The sequence below is a fragment of the Schistocerca americana genome, chromosome 3, assembly GCF_021461395.2.
Source record: "Schistocerca americana isolate TAMUIC-IGC-003095 chromosome 3, iqSchAmer2.1, whole genome shotgun sequence".
Taxonomy (NCBI): Eukaryota; Metazoa; Arthropoda; class Insecta; order Orthoptera; family Acrididae; genus Schistocerca; species Schistocerca americana.
In genome coordinates, this window is record NC_060121.1 from 564210589 (window position 1) to 564234569 (window position 23981).

Here is a 23981-nt window from a genome sequence, read left to right on the forward strand (position 1 = left end):
TACTGTCGTTTTATGTTGATGACGCATACTTTGTTTATTTGTTGTTGTATCTTTGAATTTTCAAGCTGCCAGGTTAGTTTCGTTATCACTGCAGTGCTGTTAATTACGGCTTCTCCGCGGTCTATTTGCACCAAAGAAGAGTAACGTACAGTGATCCGTTTTTTGTGGTCGGAATGTGTATCAGGGACCGAAATTCAAGGAAGACTTTGGGTACAGTACGGGAACAGTGTTTAGCCACAACGGAGTTTCTACGACTGGACTGAAAAATTCCGAAATGGTCGCACAAGTGTAACGCACGATGAAGGAGCCGGACGATCGTTTACGGACACAAATGAAGAAACTATTGAGCGCTAACGTGAAATGATTCTCTTAGATAGACGATTAACTGTTGACGAAGTGGCACATTGTCTGCAAATTAGTCACGGTTCTGCCTACGAAATCATCCACAACAGACTTGAGTTTCATAAAGTTTGTGCAAGATGGTTTCCAAAACAACTCACACAGTTGCATAAAAAAACGCGCTTCGACATCTGCAAAAAACATTTGGACAGCTATGGTAACAATGAGGACAACTTCTTAGACAGGATCATTACTGCTGACGAAACATTGATCCATCATTACGAGCCGAAGAGTAAACAGCAGAGTATGGAATGGAAACATCCAAACTCGCCATGCAAGAAAAAGTTCAAGCCCCAATCGCCTGCAGGAAAACTGATGCTTACGGTTTTTGGGACGCACAAGGTCCAGTACTGGAGTATATTGGGGAAAGGGGCACAACAAACAGTGTACGTTACACTGAGATGATTACTGCCAGGCTAAAGCCTGCAATTCGAAGCAAACGGCGAGGACTGCTGTCGTAAGGTGTATTGTTGCGCGTTGCGCGACAATGCCCGTCCGCATACTGCTGCCCACACTACTGAAACGCCATAGAAACTAAAATTTGAAGTTCGGGACCATCCTCCATATAGTTCCGATGTTGCCCTTCTATCACTTGTTTGGTCCACTTTCCTGGCTCGCAGCTCAATCGGGAACCTTCTTCTATAAGGGCATCAGGAATTTGTATAAGGATGAACCAAGTGCGTTGAAACGCAAGGAGACAATGTCGAAAAATGATGTTCTTGTAAGTTTCCTATTTGATTACAATAAAATTTTATAACTAATGTGCGGATAATAATTGACCTACCGTCTTAAAAAGCAGGAAATTTCCCAACAGTATGTAACCTAGAATTAAATGCCTAAATAACCCAAGCCACCGTTGTAAACATTTCTATATGGCTGACTGCTAATGGTTTAGAATAACATAAAAATTAAATTACTTAGCTGAAGACATCGAAATATAATAATATTCGTATCAATAACGCCTTGTCACATACAGAAAAAAAACAAAATATTTGTTTCTTCAGCCGGCCCGAGTGGCCGAGCGGCTCTAGGCGCTACAGTCTGGAACCGCGTGACCGCTACGGTCGCAGGTTCGAATCCTGTCTCTGGCATGGATGTGTGTGAAGTCCTTAGGTTAGTTAGGTTTAAGTAGTTCTAAGTTCCAGGGGACTGATGACCTCAGATGTGAAGTCCCATAGTGCTCAGAGCCATTTGAACCACTTTTTTTTTTCTTCTTCCAGTAGTTCGATATCCTGTAAATATTTGTAATATCTTTGTTTGGAAGTAAACTGCAAGAGAAATCGTATATATCACATTAACAGACAGAAATATTGGTAAACATGTAACTACACCAAATATTCCTTTTGTTATTATAGGTATTCACTTTGTGTATCACATTGCAGTCGTATTTCGTTTATTTTATTAAATACATACTGTAAAAAAATCAAGACTTTCACTAGAGAGTTTTGAAAAGCTGAATGAGTTCCTTTATGAATTTCAAATATATACAGATTGTTTGTCACTCACTAGCGGGGAATATATCTGTGAAGTTAATTTCCACAAGCGCTTTCCGTGTTCTGAAAATTATGCTGGCCACTAATTGTTCTCCATGTTCTGACGATCACGAGATAGCCAGAAAATGGGATCTTTTGCCTCAAAGCCTATTTACCTGGAAATGAATCCTTGAGGATGCATCTAAAACCTCCTTCATTCAGTGATAAGATGTGCTGACAAGTGTATGAGAGCGTTAGCAGCCTCAGTATTACCTGTTATAAATATGTACTATTCTTTGCTCTTCAGACATAATCATCATTTGTACTAATATGGGTAACATACAGAGTAACCTAGACACATTACTGTCGCTTGGCAGTATTGGTAACACATTTGTCACACAGTCATCCTATAAACCATTTCTTTCAATTCAAATAATGCGAACCTTCTTAAATACTGTCCTCAAATAGACAATGTTCCTCATATTCCATTGAAGTATTTCACCTTGCTTTTCATAAGAATGATTTACACATCAACGGAAGATGTCGAAAACATACCTATTAAAGCAACAAATCTGACAGTCTGGCTAAGTACGTAGGGAGTTATGTATCTGCAAATGGAGATGTCGAAACAGTGTATGCTATATCCCATATAACATAGGCACGTGAAGACAAGGGTTTCTAAATAGAAATACTACATATTTCATACTATAGTTTTTGATATTTTCAACTGTGTTTCAGTTTACAGGCCCACTGTCGGACAATAATTGAATAACCAGGTTTTGGGATAGATATTTCATGTTGGGAAATGACTGTCACATATTACTATGCGATTTTGTTTCATTTTTATGGCATTATTTCGCGGTTATATTGCTCTGAAGCGCCAAAGAAACTGGTATAGGCATGCATATTCAAATACAGAGATATGTAAACAGGAAGAATACGGCGCTGCGGTCGACAACGCCTATTTAAGACATCAAGTGTCTGTCGCAGTTGTTAGATCGGGTACTGCTGCTACAATGGCAGGTTATCAATATTTAAGTATGTTTCAACATAGTGTTAGGGTCAGCGCACGAGCGATAGGACACACCACCTCCGAAGTAGCGATGAAGTGTGGATTTTCTCGTACGACCATTTGACGAGTGTTCCGCGAATATCAGGAATCCGGTAAAACATCAAATCTACGATATCGGTACGGCCGGGGAAAGATTCTGCAAGAAGGGACCAACGAGGACTGAAGAGGATCTTTCAGTGTGACAAAAGTGCACCCCTTCCGCAAATTGCTGCAGGTTTCAATGCTGGGCCATCAACAAGTGTCAGCGTACTAATCATTCATCTAAATATCATCGATATGAAACTTCCTGGCAGATTAAAACTGTGTGCCCGACCGAGGCTCGAACTCGGGACCTTTGCCTTTCGCGGGCAAGTGCTCTACCACCTGAGCTACCGAAGCACGACTCACGCCCGGTACTCACAGCTTTACTTCTGCCAGTACCTCGTCTCCTATCTTCCAAACTTTACAGAAGCTCTCCTACGAACCTTGCAGAACTAGCACTCCTGAAAGAAAGGATATTGCGGAGACATGGCTTAGCCACAGCCCGGGGGATGATTCCAGAATGAGATTTTCACTCTGCAGCGGAGTGTGCGCTGATATGAAACTTCCTGGCAGATTAAAACTGTGTGCCCGACCGAGACTCGATCTCGGGACCTTTGCCTTTCGCGGGCAAGTGCTCTAGCAACTGAGCTACCGAAGCACGACTCACGCCCGGTACTCACAGCTTTACTTCTGCCAGTACCTCGTCTCCTACCTTCCAAACTTTACAGAAGCTCTCCTGCGAAACCTTGCAGAACTAGCACTCCTGAAAGAAAGGATATTGCGGAGACATGGCTTAGCCACAGCCTGGGGGATGTTTCCAGAATGAGATTTTCACTCTGCAGCGGAGTGTGCGCTGATATGAAACTTAGAGCACTTGCCCACGAAAGGCTAAGGTCCCGAGTTCGAGTCTCGGTCGGGCACACAGTTTTAATCTGCCAGGAAGTTTCATATCAGCGCACACTCCGCTGCAGAGTGAAAATCTCATTCTGGAATCATCGATATGGGTTTCAGAGCCGGAGGCTCACTCTTGTAACCTTGATAACTCCACCACAGAAAGCTTTACGCGTCGCCTGGGCCCGTCAACACCGATACTGGACTGTCGATGACTGGAAATATGTTACCTGTTCGGACGAGTCCTGTTCAAAATTCTATCGTGCGTATGGACGTGTACGGGTATGGAGAGAACCTCATGAATCCACGGACCCTGTATTCCAACATGGGACTGTTCAATCTGGTGGAGGCTCTGTAAAGGCGTGGGGCGTGTGAAGTTGGAGTGATATGTAAACCATGATACGTCTAGATACGACTCTGACAGGTGACACGTACGTAAGCGTCCTCTCTGATCACCTGAATGCATTACTTTTTTTTTAAATTTTGTGATAAGTTCTATGGGACCAAACTGCTGCGGTCATCGGTCCATAGGCTTACACACAACTTAATATAACTTAAACTAACTTACGCTAAGAACAACACACACACCCATGCCCAAGGGAGGACTCGAAGCTCCGACGGGGGAAGCCGCACGAATCGTGGCAAGGTTTCCTTAGACCGCAAGGATACCGTGCGCGGCTAAAATGCATTCATGTCCTTAGTTCATTCCGACGCACTTGGGCAATGCCAGCAGGACAATGCGACACCCCACACATCCAGAATTGCTACAGAGTGGCTCCAGGAACACTCTTATGAGTTTAAACACTTCCGCTGGCCACAAATCCCCAGACATGAAAATTATTGAGCATATCTGAGATGTCTTGCAAGGTGCTGTTCGGAAGAGATTTCCACCCCCTCGTACTTTTATGGATTTATAGACAGCCCCGCCGGATTCATGGTGTCATTTTCCTCCAGCACTACTTGAGACATTAGTCGAGTCCATGACACGTCGTGTTGCGGCACTTCTGCGTACTCGCAGGGACCCTACAGGATATTAGGCAAGTGTGGCAGTTTCTTTGGCTCTTGAGTGTATGTAGCGTATTAAAAGGTTTACTTGGGAGGGAAGATTTGAGCTTTTCTTGCTTGCAAGGTGCACTCGCAATGCACTCTAGTTCCCACTTGTCGGCCGAAGGTGGTCGGTGAGTGTCATTAGTAGAGGCAAGCATCCCTGCGAAGTTGAGCAGGCATGTGGAAGTGGAGCCGGCGCCTGACATCGCTGAGAGCAGGGACCACCTTGCCGCCACTTCCGTACCCAGAAATTAATTGAGTATGACCTTTTCGAATTTTCTATTCAATCGTCAAAAGATGGGACGCATTGAAGCTGCCCGAGAGGCGTGAGAGAGTAGGTCGTTCCAAATTTTTGGTGTATCCAATCAAAAGCATCGCCAAACACAATGTGTGCTTGGTGCGAAGAGATTACCAATTGGTGGGACACTGCTCTACGGCAGTATTAACAATTTGTTTGTTGAAGTGCGTTTTATACACCAATACTCTGAAGTTTCTGATGCGTTCTCCTGGTTTTTTTTCCACGAGAAATAAACAGTTTTCTGGTTCGTCATATTGGGAACATATCTGAGTCGTCCCTGTGGAGTTGCATGAAAGCTGTGATTTAAGGGCAGAAAGAGGAGTTTTCTGGACTTTTTGACTCCCAGCCACTATCTGGTGCTGATTGGCGCACACTAGCTGATTTCTGGGAAAAAGTAGGTGTCGCAGTTGTAGCCAGATGCATATTCTTAGCCGTTGACAACTTACTTGTCCTGCCAAGCGAGTTTTGTTGCCTGTCTGCTTATAATTTTTGGCCTTTTTGTCTTGATAAATTTGAATTCGTGAGCTGCCCAGATGAGGAAATCATGCTGCTCTTTCTCGATATAGTCTTCCACATAACTCGATACCCCCTCTCCCCAGTATTAGCATCATATTGCGAAACTCGTCTACGTATTTTGGAGAAAACATGGCATTCGCCAATTTTATGTGAATTGTGTGTATCATAAAGAGCAGGTAAAAATCTGTTACACTCCAGCTTGACTTTCATCGATCCATTAATTGAGCTGCAAATTTCCCATGGTTAGGTAACCCAAACGCAACAAATATAACCTGTTGTTGATCATACGGTGACGGTGTTTTCCTTGTGTACTTTGATCAAACACAACCAACTATTGTTTAAAGTTAAAGAGACACACCAGTGAGTTTTGATACGCATGCTACAACTCAGCTTTCACAGCACATACTTTATACAGGAATAAATACTAAAGTTCAATTTTACTGAATATAAAAGAAGTAGTTGCTCGAGAGCAGCGGAGGGTGTAGCCAAATTAAGTCATTATACTGTAAACTGTAGGTACCTACATAATTACAATATTCGATTTATCTCTAAAACTATTTTAACATATAATTTAATTTGGGCTGCTCTTTGAAATATATACCATCATCTTTTACATTTATTGCATGTTTAATATCAAAACGTTCATAAATAATATCTTTTCCAATACTGTTTACCATACTGATGTTGTATATGACATATCTACCTTTCTATTGTCTAATAATGCCCTTGCAAGCTGAATACTTATTTAAAAAATATACAAATATCTAAGCTACTGGAAATTTCGCATTTTAAGTAATAAATATGAACATTTATTACCAAGGAGCGATGAAAAAATCTAGCAGATTGTTACTTTTTCGTCTGTTGACGTATTAACATAAATATTTTGTCTTTTAAAAGAAAAATAGAACATCTTTAATTGCATTCGTCAATTTACGTAGAGAAGACAAGCCCTCATATACTTGTTTAAGTTTTAACATGACATCAGATGTACTCTAAATGCTTTTATTAAAAATGGGTTATAAGTTACCAGAAATCACAATATCTATCACGAAAATAAGTGAAAAACTAGTAACAAGATCGAGTGGCAGTCTGTAATCTGTCAGTGACTGTTGAAAGAGAGGAGGTGATAAACAGCGGTAAAAATATTACAAGTTCGATCGAGAAAGCCTAACAATCAGCAATACAAATTATATTAAACTTTTAAAATGGTAAAGAGTAGTAATCAGTTGTTGTTTCCGTTCTAGCTTCATCAGAGCAGATACAGATTTAGGCTAGTAACTAGCCATTATCAATACTAAAATAATACAAGAAGTTAACAGTCAGATCATAGCATATATTACAACTCATGACATAACCTATATTGTCTGTACACCCAAATTACGTACCAGTAGTCCAGGAGTTGTTATAAATGCCCTGGTACGCCTGCACCTGCTTTTTAGACTCTTGTCACAGTTCATTAAGGACCACTGTGTAATAAATGTGGACTTTGCATAGAACACATCGGCTGGCTGTGTGATGCCCTACATGTGAACTACAAAATACATAACCCTTTAGTACAGCTATTATGGTCTCCAATAAAATTTAGAAGTTGCATAGGAATAAAACGTGAGTAAGACTATTAACGTTGCTTTAGCAAATTATTGCCACATTTAATAGTTAACATTTGAGTATATAAAGTGCCAGATTATTTCTTTGTGATCCAATTAGTTTGTTAATTTTTAAAACCGAAGATAAAAACAGTTTAGCAAAATTTACAAACAGCTACGAGGCGTGAAACGTGAGCTCTCAACTGCATGACTTAGGAAATATGATTACTTACGCTTTTTCTGTACTGTGAAACATACCTCTTCTATTGTATACTCTTTGCTTTCCATATTTTGGGAGGTAGTAATATCGACAAAAGCCAGAAAGTGATGTCCAGTAAACACGTTTTTAAAGTGCATTCCTTATGAGCCTTTTTCACTTGTTCTTCTTCGCTACATTGCTGAACATGTATTCGTAGTTTTTCAGAAATGCGGTTTAGAGTCTATGTTTGCTAGGCAGTTTCTCTTGTTTTGGCCACTGCTACCTCCTCCCCAAATATGGAAAACAAGGAAGTTGCAGCAGAAGAGGCCGGAAAACAAAGAAGGCAACATGTATAACAGACTTGTTTCACAGTATCGAAGATGAAGAAGTTTTAACAGATATTGAGGTATGCATTTTAGAGCCATTGCCTACCAGACGGTTTTACTTTGAATGATCGTTCCTGTCATTTCCCTGAATATTGATCATTCTTCTTAGGATACGTGGTATAAAAAACAATGCTCTTATTTGTAGGATATTTATATTTTTTATCAAACCAAACACTACATAGCTAACCATATTACTGCACATAAAAATTTTTTAATGTTCATATGTGCTCCATGTGGTCCCACGTAGGTCTATCGGTGTTTGTTAGTATGGTAGGAACAGACGTTCCGTATGTACATGTACATGCCCTGAGCCACAGCTAGTAAGGTTAAGCGCCAAAAACAAATGATACAGTGTGAAAAACTCGGATTCATTCCGCAATTTAAGTCATTCAACATAAAACAGACTACTAAACTTATTTTTTTCTTGTGTTATTTCTAAAACAAACAAAACTACAATAAAATAAAAAATATAGAACACATTTCGTAAGGAATCATGGACCTTGCCGCTGGTGGGGAGGCTTGCATGCCTCAGCGATACAGATATCCTTACCGTAGGTGCAACCACAACGGAGAGGTATCTGTTGAGAGGCCAGACACACGTGTGATTCCTGAAGAGGGGTACCAGCCTTTTCAGTAGTTGTAGGGGCAACAGTCTGGATGATTTACTGATCTGGACTTGTAGCATTAACCAAAACGGTCTTGCTGTGCTGGTTCTGTGAACGGCTGAAAACAAGGAGAAACTACAGCCGAAATTCTTCCCGAGGGCATGTAGCTTTGCTGTATGGTTAAATGATGATTACGTCCTCTTGGATAAAACATTCCGAAGGTGAAATAGCCCCATATTCGGATCTCTGGGCGTGGACTACTGAGGAGGCCATCGTTATCACGAGAAAGAAAACTGGCGTTCTACGGATCGGAGCATGGAATTCAAGAACCCTTAATCGGGTAGGCAGGTTAGATAATTTAAAAAGGGAAATGGATAGGCCAAAGTTAGATATAGTGGGAATTAGTGCAGTTCGGTGACAGGAGGAACAGAACTTCTGGTCAGTTGAATACAGGGTTATAAATACAAAATCAAATAGGGGTAATGCAGGAGTAGGTTTAGTAACGAATAAAAAAATAGAAGCGCGGGTAAGCTACTATAAACAGAGTAGTAAATGCATTATTGGAGCCAAGACAGACACGAAGCCCAGGCCTACAACAGTAGTACTAGTTTATATGCCAACTACCTCCTCAGATGACGAAGAGATTGATAAAATGGATGATGAGATAAAAGAAATTATATAGATACTGAAGGGGGACGAAAATTTAATGGTCATGGGGGGCTAGAATTCGATAGTAGGAAAAGGAAGAGAAGGAAAAGTTGTGGGCGAAAATGGAATGGAGATAAGGAATGAAAGAGGAAGCCCCTTGGTAGAGTTATACAAAGAGCATAACTTAATCATAGCTAGCACTTGGTTTTATAATTATGAAAGAAGGTTCTATACGTGGAAGAGGCCTGGAGACACTGGAAGGTTTCAGATACATTATATAACGGTAAGACAGAGATTTAGGAACCAGGATTTAATTAGTGATGCATTTCCAGGGGCAGATATGGACTCTGACCACAATCTATTGGTTATGAACTGTAGATTAAAACTGAAGAAACTGCAAAAAGGTCGGTCTTTAAGGAGATGGGATCTGGATAAAATGAAAGAACCAGAGGCTGTAGAGAGTTTGAGAGAGAGCATTAGGGAACTATTGACAAGAACAGAAGAAAGAGATATAGTAGAAGAAGAAGGGTAGCTTTGAAAGATGAAACTGTAAAGCCAGCAGAGGATCAAGTAGGTAAAAAGACTAGGGCTATTAGAAATCCTTGGGTAACAGAAGAGATATTAAACTTAATTGATGAAAAGAGAAAATACAAAAATGCAGTAAATGAAGTAGGCAAAAAGGAAGACAAGCATCTCATAAATGAGATAGACAGAAAGTGGAAAATGGCTAGACAGGGATGGCTAGACGACAAATATAAGGATGTAGAGGCATATATCACGAGGGGTAAGATAGATACTACCTACAGAAAAATTAAAGAGACCTTTGCACAAAAAGATCCACTTGTATGAATATCAAGAGCTCAGATGGAGAAGCTTTTGAAGATGAAATAGGCGTTTTGATACTGCGTGAAGAATTTGCCAGAGCACTGAAAGACCTAAGTCGAAACAAGGGCCCAAGGGTAGACAACATTCCATTAGAGCAACTGACAGCCTTGGGAGCCTGACAAAACTCTACCATCTGGTGAGCAACATGTATGAGATAGGCGAAATACCCTCAGACTTCAAGAAGAATACAATAATTCCAATACGAAAGAAAACAGGTGTGAAAGCCGTGAAAATTACCGAACTATTAGTTTAATAAGTCACGGCTGCAAAATACTAACACGAATTCTTTACAGACGAATGAAAAAACTGGTAGAAGCCGACCTTTGGGAAGATCAGTTTGGATTCTGTAGAAATGTTGCAACACTCAAGGCAATACTGACCCTACGATTTATCTTAGAAGATCAAATGAAGAAAGGCAAACCTACGTTTCTAGCATTTGTGGACTCAGAGAAGGCTTTTGACAATGTTGATTGGAATAGTCTCTCTCGAATTCTGAAGGTGGCAGGGATCAAATACAGTGAGCGAAAGGCTATTTACGATGTGTACAGAAACCAGATGGCGAGGGGCATGAAAGGGTAGCAGTGGTCGGGAAGGGAGTGGGACAGTGTTGTAGACTATCCCCGATGTTATTTAATCTGTATATTGAGCAAGCAGTAAAGGGAACAAAAGAAAAAATTGGATTAGGAATTAAAATCCACGGAGAAGAAATAAAAACTTGGAGGTTTGCCGATGACATTGTAATTCTTTCACAGACAGCCATGGACCTGGATGAGCAGTTGAACAGAATGGACAGTGTCTTGAAAGGAGGATGTAAGGTGAACATCAACAAAGGCAAAAAGAGAATAATGTAATGTAGTCTAATTAAATCAAGCGATGCTGCGGGAATTAGATTAGGAAACGATGCACTTAAAGTAGTATATGACTTTAGTCATTTGGGGAGAAAATTACTGATGATGGTCGAAGTAGAGAGGATAAAAAATTTACACTAGCAATGGCAAGGAAAGCGTTTTTGACCAAGAGATATTTCTAACCTCGAATATGGTATTAAGTATCAGCAAGACCTTTCTGGAAGTATTTGTATGGAGTGTAGACGTACATGGAAGTGAAACATGTACGATAAACACTTTAGGCAAGATGAGAATAGAAGCTTACGAAATGTGGTGCTACAGAAGAATGCTGATGATTGGATGAGTAGATCACGTAACTAATGGAGAGGTATTGAACATAACTGAGGAGAAGAGGAGTTTGTTGCACAACTTGACTAGATGAAGGGATCGGTTGTTAGGACATGTTCTGAGGCATCAAGGGATCACCAATTTACTACTGGAGGGCAGTGTGTAGGGTAAAAATTTTAGTGTGACTTCAACAGATGAATACACTAAGCAGTTTCAGGAGGAAGTAGGTTGCAATAATTACTTGGAGATGAAGAAGCTTACACAGGATGGAGTAGCATGCAGGGCTGCATCAAACCAGTGTCTGGGCTGAAGACCACAACAGCAACAACATTTAATTAGAAGTGATTTCAATGAGTTTATTTTCCAAAATGCTGTAGCTCCCTACTACATTAGCACTTTATTATCAAAGATTCTCAGTGAACACGGTTTCTGAACGATGAATAGTGCCTTAGGGTCCAAACAATGAAAAGCTTGAACGAATTAACTCCTAAGTGGTCCGAATTCACTTTTTTCATTTTGTGTGTAAGAACGTTATTATTTTTAGACACTTACGAGTAAATTTGTGAAAAATTTTCATTGTTTGGATCTTCACGCCCTGTACACAGCTGAGGAACTGCATTCTTTGAAAGTTGTTGAAAACACCAGTGCTAATCTGTCAAAGAGCTCCACCATTTTAGAAAATAAAACCATAGAAATGAAACATTTGTAAACAGAACATAAATATTTTTTTCAGAAATTACATAAAAACATTAAGTTTGTAATCTCTCAAAGTTGGACGAATTGAAATTGCGGCAGTGGTCCCTAGTTTCTAAAACTGTACCATTTATTTTTACCACTTAAATGAGAAATTACCTCATCACCTCAAAGCACTGGTGACTGGAAATGTTCCTCTCCTGCTTAGAATAAAAATACAGAACTCCACATGGCGGTCAGTATCACCTATACCGAGGGCCTGTGGTACTTGCATCTTGTGAGTCTTAAATTTCACACATCGCCGTAATGTAAGTCACACCGTGACGAGTTAAATTATGTTTTCTACTCTATCGAAAAGTGGACTTTTTAAAACTACATAGAAAGTTTTATCGGACGTATTTGACATTAATATTAGAAATGTTGATTTCTTTTTACACAGACAAGGTATGTCTTTAAAAGTGTTTCAGCCAACACAAACGCTTTGAACGGTATTAAGTACAACGACATATTGTCTACGAAGTTCAAGCAGTACTGTTGTTACAGATGCGCATGTGGGAAACAGAATGACGTGTTTGCGACGTCGGTATCTTGTGTGCAGTTGAAGCTCCACTGCAACCTACCGACGAACGTGAAAAATACCTCTCCGGTTCCTAACTGCACATTGCCTGTTGAACTTTCACGAACTACTGCTGAGTTAAATGACACGAAAATTGGCTGATTAATTTTTTCTTAAGTACTGTGTGGATTCTACCTATACAATTACACGACGCCGAAGATTTTTAATTTCTCTACTAATTTCAAATTATTACCACATGCAATAATGTTGGCGTACTTGACACGTTAAAATTCAGTGACAGTCAAATATGGAATACGGATGTCTTCATTTTGTTTGGTAGAATTCTAGCAACTGATCGGTCAGAAAAGTCTATGCGATTAGTCACAGTATCTCATTCGGAGTGCTTTTCCTACTCAGTTCGCTATAATTATTCAGTACCTAAAGAGTATGGATCTGCTAAAAATGGAGTAATACAGCTACTTACAATTAGCAATCGTCTTCAAAGCGTAAATGTTGCACATTCATATCAATGCTTCGAAATATTAAAGAAATCATCAAAATTTCTTTAATTTCCTTGCTGATCAACGTCTGCATAATTGAAGCATAATGATTAAAGATATTTTTACGAGACAATGTCAAGTGAATTTAAGCCGCTAGACTTATAGGTGATGAGATGGAAGTTCGGTGACTTTGTAGAAAGTGTGCAATAATGTAGCTGCGTGTTTGTAATGAAATTTTTATTCCATAATGTTAGAGTTATATTTCTCTTTTGCTTACTCACTGCAAAGACAAGAGAAAAGAAACTGAAGTGTATGCTGACGTCAACAATTAAATTTCTCAGCCTTCTTGTAGAAATAGTAAAAGGGCAATCAGCTGCAAATTGAAAGGTTTATTAAAACTCGTTTATCATTTTTTCAACGTTCATAAAAACGTTTTCTTCAGAAGCAAGTATGGACAAACTGAGCAAGATAACAGTGTAAACATGTTAAGATACATCTGTATAGATAGGTACAGTCATATCTTGTTTTGAATACAAATCATATTCAGGCTTACTGGATTATATGTTGGGGCAGTAGTAGTATGCGCAAGGAAGGTTCGCGATGGTGACTGAAACTCTATCATACTGAACTTGCTTCACAGATTAAAGTTAAAATTATGACACTAAAAATCAGACATTATTTAGCTATGTTCATATTTAAAATAATAACATAGCAACAACTAATGTCACCATCTAAAGAAAGTCAGTGTGGTAAAATAAAATTAATGTAAAATTGAATAGTGCAAATAGAAACAATAGCAAAAGGAAACAGGGGTGTTAAAGGGGGCCGGGAGGGAGGGGAAGGGAGGAAGAGGTGGCAAAGGGACAGAGGTATAGAAGGAGAGAGGAGGATGGAGAGAGATGTTGGTGGAGGGATCGGGCGGGGAGAAGATAGTAAAACGTGTATAACTATCAAATTCAACATATCTGAAAAACTGTGAACATCAGACCTCTAGAAACACATGTTGCATCATATAAAAGTAGAAACACAAATACCACTAGCATTAGCATGCGAGGAAAACGACTTATCCTATAGTCACATGGAAGATGAGCCATTTATCTGCTACTTTAACGGAAATAGAGGCCTGAAATTAGATAGAAAATTTATGTTGTTCAGCTGCAACTGTTCGTTTGAAACGGATCCATCTTCAAGAGCAAAATATTTGAAAATCTCTCATTTTCCAAGCAGGTTCAGCCTATAACCTTTACTTTCCTTATGCAAAAGTTCTGTATCTTCTACTCTCCGTGGTATGTGTTGGAGAAGAAGTAGACGTAAAGAAAAAGTGGAACTGTGCACATTTCCCCCAACTTTACTTAGCGGGTGCTCTTTGTATCTTATTTAAAGGGTATCCCTCTCTGTCCTACATAATAATTAGGCAGTCATTAAATGTAATTTTACAGACACCAGAGTTTATGAAACAGTCTACTCGTGTTGTGATAGAATGCGTTACTTTTTGTTTTAGGCTACTGTTCACAGAGAAAGCAGCTTTGCAGCCATATTTCTTCATTGTTCTGGGTTTTTGGATGACATGAGTCAGCTGGAATGATATTATCTGCAAAATTAGGTTTACAGAAAATGCCAAAGTTGATTTTGTTGTTAATTAACCTTAGTTTCAAATCCAAAAAGATTACTTTCTCTGTTAATGTTTTGTATTTCTTTTGTGAAACTGACTTTCTCATGACAATTGTTAAAAGCGTGGAAATTTGTTGATCTTGGTCACTTACATTAAACATTATGAGTATGTCATATACGTAACAAACGCAGGAAGGGCTTACTGTTGACAAAGTTTTCATCTAATCCATTTACAGAAATATCTGCTAAAACTCCAGCAAATGGACATCCCCTATCTAAACCGAATGGTTGCCCATACAGTTCTCCATTGAACTGAAATCAGTTGTAATTCAGTACTGTCTGAAATAAAGTCAATAGTTCAGATACTTGAAGCTGTACTAATTTTTTTATGTCACAGTATATTATTTTCAATACTTTTGAGAGTGAAATTTACCAACGTTAGTATACAAACTTATAATGTCAAAGGAAATGAAAGAATGAGGTGCAATCTATCATTTTTAATTTATTTGTTAAATCAGCACTGTTTTTAACGGAATGATTCTTTTCAAATACGAAAAATTCTTCGATTTTAGTGTGAAAAAATCTTGCTAGTCTATGGCGTGGACTGTGTATCCTGTCATCGACAGGGCTAATCAGGTTGTTTTCTTACATACTGCGAACTGGCTTCCCAAAGCAGTGGGTTTTGGGTTCGTGAATTAAATCATTCTTTTCAGATTCTTTCGTGTGATTTTTAGTTGTACCCAAAATATTCCTGATATCTTTTTCTAATTTAGGGGAAGATCCTTAACGATTTCGGAGATGCCATTTTCATAACGTTTCGTTCACTTTTTCACGCGATAACAAGTGTATTTCGTTTATCAGCCATCATGACTCGAGCCTCACTGTTCTTCAATTTTCGGTTAATGTTAGTACTAGTGCTTCTTTCTTTTTGTTACAAATGCTTATTTTTGGTTACCTTTACTTCTTTTTCTAAAATTCCACTGTACTCACGAAAAATTGTGGTCAGTTGAGATTTCTCTAGTTTAGCAACATTAAGATCAACTTTAAGATCAACAATAAAATTATTTACCTTCTTAGAGTCATTTAGCTTAGGTACAAAATTACTTTTAAAACCTTTAGCTAACATAGTACTTTCGTGATTTGTGAGAATTGTAGATGTTTCATTTATCACTCTTTAGAAAAATTTATTTTCACAATTATTCGCCACTAGTGTTGTACACGCACTGAAGGTAGATGTTTTATTTCTCAGTATGAGCAATTTACGTGCGTGGCTGACTTTGATTTCATTTTTGCGGTTCAGCAACTAATCGTTAACACCACGCTAGATACTGTGCGCTTGAACGTTATAAAAGTCTGTGAATGCCCTACTTATTTTGAGAAAAAGTGATTCAGCTTCTTAGTTTATCCAGCCTTCTTTCTTATACAGTTCACTAATTCTGTTAATCATAATTTACTAATCTGGCTTAAACTGCCGGTACTTTATTGCATTACTGAACATTGATGTTCGTAAGTCCGGAGATAATGAAACGTTAGATGGACTCTGCTTTCTCTGTAAACAATAGCCTAAAACAAAATTTAACCCATTCTATCATAACACAAAATGATCGTCGCACAAGCTCTGGTGTTAATAAAATTACATATAATGAATGGCCAAACTACTAGGCAGCACAGAAAGAGACCTTTTAAAGCAAGATATAAAGTGCACTGTTATGTAAAGTTGGGGGAAATGTGTAGTTACACGTTTGTTGAACATCTGATTCTTGCCCAACACACACCGTGGAGTCTAGAAGATACAGAACTTTTACATAAAGAAAGTAAAGGTTACAGGCCAGACCTGCTTGAAGAATTACAGATTTTTAAACAGTTTACTCACAAAGCTGGGTCTATTTTAAATGAGCAGGTGCAACTCAAAAATAGAAATTTTCTAGATAGTTTCAGGCCCCTGTTTTCGTTTAAGTAGCTAAAAATGACTCGATCTCCTATGTGACTATACGACATGTCAGGCCTGTTGATGCTAGTGGTACTTGCGTTTCTTCTTTGTCATGATGTACCATGTATTTCTTGAGACTTGATGCTCACAGTTTTTCAAATGTGTAGCCCCATTTCCCCATCAACATCACTCTCCATACACCTTTTTCCATCCCTCAATCTGCCCCCATTCATCTCCCCTTCCACTCCCTCCCCCCCTCCTCTTCCCCCCCCCCCTCCCCGTTGCTCCTTTCTTTTATTGTGTCTGTTTACACTATTCAGTTTTACGTTAATTTGTTTTTACTTCAATGATTTCCTTTAGATGGTAACTTATTATGTGCAGGGATGTTATTAATTTTGGATACTTACATAGTTAAATTGATCTTGTCTTTTAATTTTAACCTTTGAAGCAAATTTATCATGATAAACTACCAGTCACTATCGCGCACCCTATTTGTGCATAGTACTAGTTCCCTCTTTAGGTAGTAACTATCCGTAACGCAAGCCTTGTGTACGTAACGTTAGTGCAATTGCTGTACAGTGGTAAGGAAGTATCATATCACGAGAACCATGTTCTGCATGTTTTAATATGGGTGTGATACTTTATATCTGACTGACGTCTTTCGTCTATATTTTTACCTCCGTTTGTCACAACTTGTAATCCAGTAAGTCTGAATATGTATTTTTATTCCTAACGAGATATGACTGCACCTCTGTATACAGCGTGTTACAAAAAGTTACGGCCAAACTTTCAGGAAACATTCCTCACACACAAATAAAGAAAAGATGTTATGTGGACATGTGTCCGGAAACGCTTAATTTCCATGTTAGAGCTCATTTTAGTTTCGTCAGTATGTACTGTACTTCCTCGATTCACCGCCAGTTAACCCAATTGACGGAAGGTAATGTTGACTTCGGTGCTTGTGTTGACATGTGACTCATTGCTCTACAGTACTAGCATCAAGCATATCAGTACGTAGCATTAACAGGTTAGTGTTCATCACGAATATGGTTTTGCAGTCAGTGCAATGTTAACAAATGCGGAGTTGGCAGATGCCCATTTGATGTATGGATAAGCACGGGGGAAAAGCCGTGGCGCGGTACGTTTGTATCGAGACAGATTTCCAGAACGAAGGTGTGCCGAAAGGAAGACGTTCGAAGCAAATGATCGGCGTCTTAGGGAGCACGGAACATTCCAGCCTATGACTCGCGACTGAGGAAGACCTAGAACGACGAGGACACCTGCAATGGACGAGGCAATTATTCGTGCAGTTGACGATAACCCTAATGTCAGCGTCAGAGAAGATGCTGCTGTGCAAGGTAACGTTGACCACGTCACTGTATGGAGAGTGCTACGGGAGAACCAGTGGTTTCCGTACCATGTACAGCGTGTGCAGGCGCTATCAGCAGCTGATTGGCCTTCACGGGTACACTTCTGCGAATGGTTCATCCAACAATGTGTAAATCCTCATTTCAGCGCAAATGTTCTCTTTACAATGAGGCTTCATTCCAACATGATCAAATTGTAAATTTTCACAATCAACCTGTGTGGGCTGACGAGAATCCGCACGCAATTGTGCCATCACGTCATCAGCACAGATTTTCTGTCAACGTTTGGGCATGCATTGTTGGTGATGTCTTGATTGGGCCCCATGTTCTTCCACCTACGCTCAATGGAGCACGTTATCATGATTTCATACGGGATACTCTACCTGTGCTGCTAGAACATCTGCCTTTACAAGTACGACACAACATGTGGTTCATGCACGATGGAGCTCCTGCACATTTCAGTCGAAGTGTTCGTACGCTTCTCAACAACAGATTCGGTGACCGATGGATTGGTAGAGACGGACCAATTCCATGGCCTCCACGCTCTCCTGACCTCAACCCTCTTGACTTTCATTTATGGGGGTATTTGAAAGCCCTTGTCTACGCAACCCCGGTACCAAATGTAGAGACTCTTCGTGCTCATATTGTGGACGGCTGTGATACAATACGCCATGCTCCAGGGCTGCATCAGCGCATCATGGATTCCATGCGACGGAGGATGGATGCATGTATCTTCGCTAACGGAGGACATTTTGAACATTTCCTGTAACAAAGTGTTTGAAGTCACGCTGGTACGTTCGGTTGCTGTGTGTTTCCATTCCATGATTAATGTGATTTGAAGAGAAGTAATAAAATGAGCTCTAACATGTAAAGTAAGCGTTTCCGGTCACATGTCTATATAACATAGTTTCTTTCTTTGTGTGTGAGGAATGTTTCCTGAAAGTTAGGCCGTACCTTTTTGTAACACCCTGTATAGATAATAATGTTTCCACTGTTAACTGGCTTAGGTTCTGAAGAGGACATTGTTATGAACCTTGAAACCATGGTACGGTGTTTTAATAAACATTCCAGTACGCAACTTATTGGCTGTTTACTATGTCTACAAGAAGATTTCATTCTACTGCTGTTTATCAAGCTATGTACAAAATTTAGAAATTTTTACCTGTCCAGGTCTCGAAGGCCGTTTCTACTTATATATGGACATTTCTCTGAAAATTCTCAAAACAGGTTCACCCATTGCTTTTGCTAAATAGTGTGACAGAATCCATCTAATGCCGGATTACCTCACTGTTAAGCAGTGCAATAAAATATCGGCAAAAAACGAAAGTAAATTGTTGAAACTGAGAAATAAACATCTAAATTGTTTTTACAACACCAATGGCCAATTATCGTGAACATAAATGTTTTGAAAGAGTTACAAATAAAATAGTGTAAGCTACACACATCACGAAAATGCTGTGTCAACTAAAAGTTTTAAATGTAATTCTGTAGTTAGTCTAAATGACTCTAAGATGGTATATAATTTTACTGTTGATCTTAAAATTAATCTTGAGGTTGCTGAAATAGAGAAATCTCAACAGACCACAACGTCTCATGAATACAGTGAAATTTCAGAAAAAGAAATAAAGTTAGCCAAAAGTAAGCATTTGCAACAAAAACAAAGAAACCCTGTTTTGAATATGTCAATCATCAAGCACCTGACTATGGAGAGCGAAAAATTAATGCAAAAGAATATAAAAAAATCCGTAAATCTCAGCGGAAATATTAGGAATGCCTATACGAGTCAACTGAACAGCTCGATTAAGAACTATAATTAAAAGTATGTCTGCTTCCAACATTTATATAGTAATGAAAATGCTTCTAACAGATTTGGTACACAGATCTTCAAAGTATAGTTGTTACATATGTCAAAATGTAATTAAAATTTCAACGTACATTGGCATGTCTGGATTTCATGTACTACTTACGCGTCTGTTGGTTCCATTAATAAAATGGCAATGAGATTAAGCTTTTAATGCCTGAATAATTTCCCTTCTCTGTTAATTAAGAATTGATTCACAAAGAACGGGAACTTTCAGCTCTTCGGTTGAAAGTTATTTTATCTCCTAAGTGATGCAAAACTCGCTAAATGACGGTGTTGCTTCACCAAAGATAACTCTTTTGAACGCAACAAGTCTGACAGCAGAAGTTTGACAGAAATTAACCCTACGGCTGGATAATTCCACATCGTTTCACACACGTGAAAAAGACCTTTCAAATGTGAGAAATTAGTAGAACTGCTATTACAGGAAAAACGGTTATTAATTCAGGTGAAAAAAGCATTGAACAGAGCACTTCTCTTTGCCTTTAAGTATCTCTCTGACATTTCAGACTTGTCCAGTTTTGTAGTATCTGAATGTCGATGTTTAGCTGAACAAGGCGGCTAAAGATGTAAGTATTATTTTTCTTACTAGGAGGTGAAAATATGGGGAGACAGAGCTACAGACTTACACTGTACGTTGTTTTCCAGCCGGAGCTGCCATGTTAGATGACTCAAAACATTAGCGACCTACGCTCACATGGAGATCGTTTACAACTGCTTTTTGTTCGTAGTTTCTTTCCTATACACACTACAATTGTTTTAAATAGTTAATATTACAGTGCTTATGCTAATAACATAGTGGCAGTAATACATTTTCAGATATTTTTCTAGCCTTGAATGCGTAATTGATTCAGTACAGATACGTAATATGAACCATTTGCCCTCGTAAACGTAATGTTCTTTTTGTTTATACACTTCAGATAACCAAGGAGAGAAGTATGTGATGTGAAATGGATGGTTTCACACTTCATTTAAATCCTCTTTTACTGTTTTTGTGTCGATAACTGAGGAAGCTAGAACTGTGTAAACGATAGTTGTTTGGTTAAATTTTTATATATCGCTATTTCGCTTTCAGGCAGTAGCACAACAAACCGAGAAGAAAAGGACGTCTCCTGGATAGATCTTTAAAGCGCTATACCATTAAAACTCCATATTTTGCGGAGTAAGCAAATATAAATACGAAATCCACCAAATACAGCACGACGGCTTCGGACACTGTGAAATTGAGATTGCTTTTATTACGTGATCTGAGCACAGAATATGTGATCTACAGTAGTTAGCCCATTACAGCGAACGTAACAGACGGGATCTGTTCAGCCAAGGACAACGTGACTATTCCGTCGCCCGCACACGCAGCTTAAAAATACATACAGTACAGAAATAAGTAGAGTTATGGCTTTTTATACAATTTTGATTCTCCTTTTTTTTCGTCAGATATGTGGTTATTCTGGGATGTAAGACGGCATCTTAAAATGATATGACTGATGCAACGGCACTGCTACTCTTTTTTGAGAAAAATATATGGCTTTTTTCCAAATAAATCGTGGTTGCATTATTACGATTTCCGAGGTCGTGTTAGGGCTTGGACGTAACAACAGAACTTAATCGATGAACATTAAAGTGGAGGACATTGTGTCATTGTTACTATACTACAGTCAGTTTTACTACTCCACATTCTATTCAGAGGAACTCAAAATTTATAGTTTATGCACTAGTTAATTACAATTATAAGGTCTACAGTGGCATGTCACATACAAAATAAGTACTAAATATTCTATTTTAATCGCTATATGACAATTATACTGCTCAAAATGTTGGCAGGACCCACGAATTGATACTAATCGTAAATTTTAGGAGGTTTGGTGATCTAGGGATAAATCGCTAGGAGTGAAGCAGTAACTTTCATATTCTTTATTGTTACAAATACTTCGCTGATAGTCTACCAATAGATCTTGATTTCCAGGAGAGTGGTTAAACTGATTCGACTTTATTTTCCTGATATCTCGCGATTCTGTATTGTTGTTAGGTCGAGACATAAGAGGAGAGCTTGAATTGGAAGAAAAAAATATAGTTCTGGCGACAGACTGATCCGCAGCGTAGCCAGACGTCTAGGTTATGTTAGAATGCAACAGTTATGTTGTCAGTTGGCACAGCAAAATCTTGGGAAAGGTAAAACAACAAAGGCCGTGAAATCGCAGGAAATCGGGTGTTCGGTGACATTCACCGAGGGTCGAAAAAATGCTTCCTTGAGCCCGTTGAATCTCGGCCCGAGGAAGTGTGGTTCAGAATAATAAAAGAAAAAATCGTCCTTTGTATGACTGTCGTCAATGACTGCTTCAGTTCACACAACACTCTAGGTACTGAAGGTTTTAGTCTTAAAAGTGAAATGTAGTGTGGCCTTCGCTCTTACGAGAGATCGTTCCGTTCACTCACAGAAGTGGACAGCATGTGGCAGGATGTCAGAGCTGCCATCCCACGAAATGACGGAAAGAAGAAACCTTTCGCGGGTTACCTAGGTAAGTATACGTTTCGTCGAGAACATCGCCAGAAAGAAATATTACATCACCTTTTTATGAAGCGGGTAAAGTCTACGCGTTCGGCGGGATTGTAACACAATAATTCATTCGAAAAATGTTCAAATACAATTAGCAACTACAATTCCTTGCGTTCTGGGGGAATTGGCGCCTTCAATTTCCTCAACATTACAGGTATGTCACAGAATCGCTTTGCTTGGTACCGTACCTTGCTTTGGAATATCTACTTTATTCATGTTTCATTCTTAAGACTTTTTCGCTGTTCATGTGTTACGCACTGTAAAGGTGACGATACAATTGGCTGATTACGTAACGTGTAACGTGCTCTCACTCTAATTTCTGGTTGGCTAAGGAAATCATGTGTCTTGAGCTCAAGTTGTCTAACAAAAGCACACCGTACCGCGCAATCTCCAGTTCACGATTTCCAAAGCTATCGTACTGTACTTGGTGGATTTCGAATTTATACTTGCTTATTCCGCAAATATGCAGGTTCAGAGCTACAGCGCATTGAAAATCTATCCAAGAGACGTCCTATTTTTTCTCGGTTTGTTGTGCTACGGTGCCTGAAAGTATTATACCGACATGTAAAAATTCTACATTTTGTTTGTCTCTGGTATTGATTCTTGCTTGTTACATTTCCAACTTTAAGTCATATGCACAACGTATTTTTGCTCACATTTACAAAAAACTTAGCCACGTTTTCTTCGTTACGCCATAAACGTGTGCAATGAGAAAAGAAGTAAGCAATGCATGCTGTGATGTCTTGTGGATGTCAACAAAGTGAAAGATTCTTGAAATAGAAAGGAACTGATCTTCATGGAGGCATATCTCTATACAGAACTGAGTTCTTGTTTTACTAGAATGCCAGTTCGTCAATATAATTGCAGCTTACACATTTTCTCAGTTTGAAATCGTATCTACGAAGGAGCATTGAGTATGTGTCCAATAATAACAAATCATTGTAAATTCACATTTGAAAGAGTGTTCCAGCAATTTGCAGTTCGGTAAGTGTTACCAGCAGGCAGTTCTGGCGGTATTAAAGAGCATTTAAACTAATACTTCCTATATTAGTGCACAAGACAGCACTGTGAATAAAGGAATGGCCTCATTAGCCTAGACCCGGTAAAATAGTCATTTTACTTCAATAAGTATGTAACAACCAATAATAATACTAAGACGTCATACAACATGATGGACGAATGAATAGATAAAATAAGCAGTTTCATGTCTTCTAGTATTTTTTAATTCTTATATCCATCATATAGGAGATCAAATTTGTTGCAATGTAATTGTCAAATACACTCATGGACATAAGTGAACATAATAAGAAATATTACGCAGATTTCAAGGGTACGCGAGAATAACGATCAAGGTCCCTATAAGGATTTTTTTCTTTTTTTAACTTATGAATGTCCTCGAAAATCTGTGCTTAAACTTTGATGTACTTGACGAAATGTTCAGAATCTGCTCGCTGCTGAGGAACATCCATTTTATACTTGAGGCTCCTTTCATGTTTCCTCTTATAATGCTGTACCTTTATATTACTGAGTTTCCAGCAATACTGGCCAGTCAGTCACCCATACTGTAAACGGAGTTCGAGCTGTTATATTGTGTAGTAAGAAAGAATAGACTGATATTAAATTCGCCAGTCCAAAGTGGACTAGAAAAGAAGTTTTTCTCAGTAAGTTGAGCTCAAATACTCATACATTGCTGTTAGCGAGAATGTGAA

At 38.9% G+C, this 23981-nt stretch overlaps 1 protein-coding gene across 2 annotated transcripts in view; it reads right to left on the reverse strand.

The window, feature by feature from the left end:
- Positions 1-23981, reverse strand: part of LOC124607246 (protein scarlet-like) — a 421917-nt gene that overhangs the window by 23688 nt on the left and 374248 nt on the right. The gene's annotated exons all lie outside the window — the stretch shown is intronic.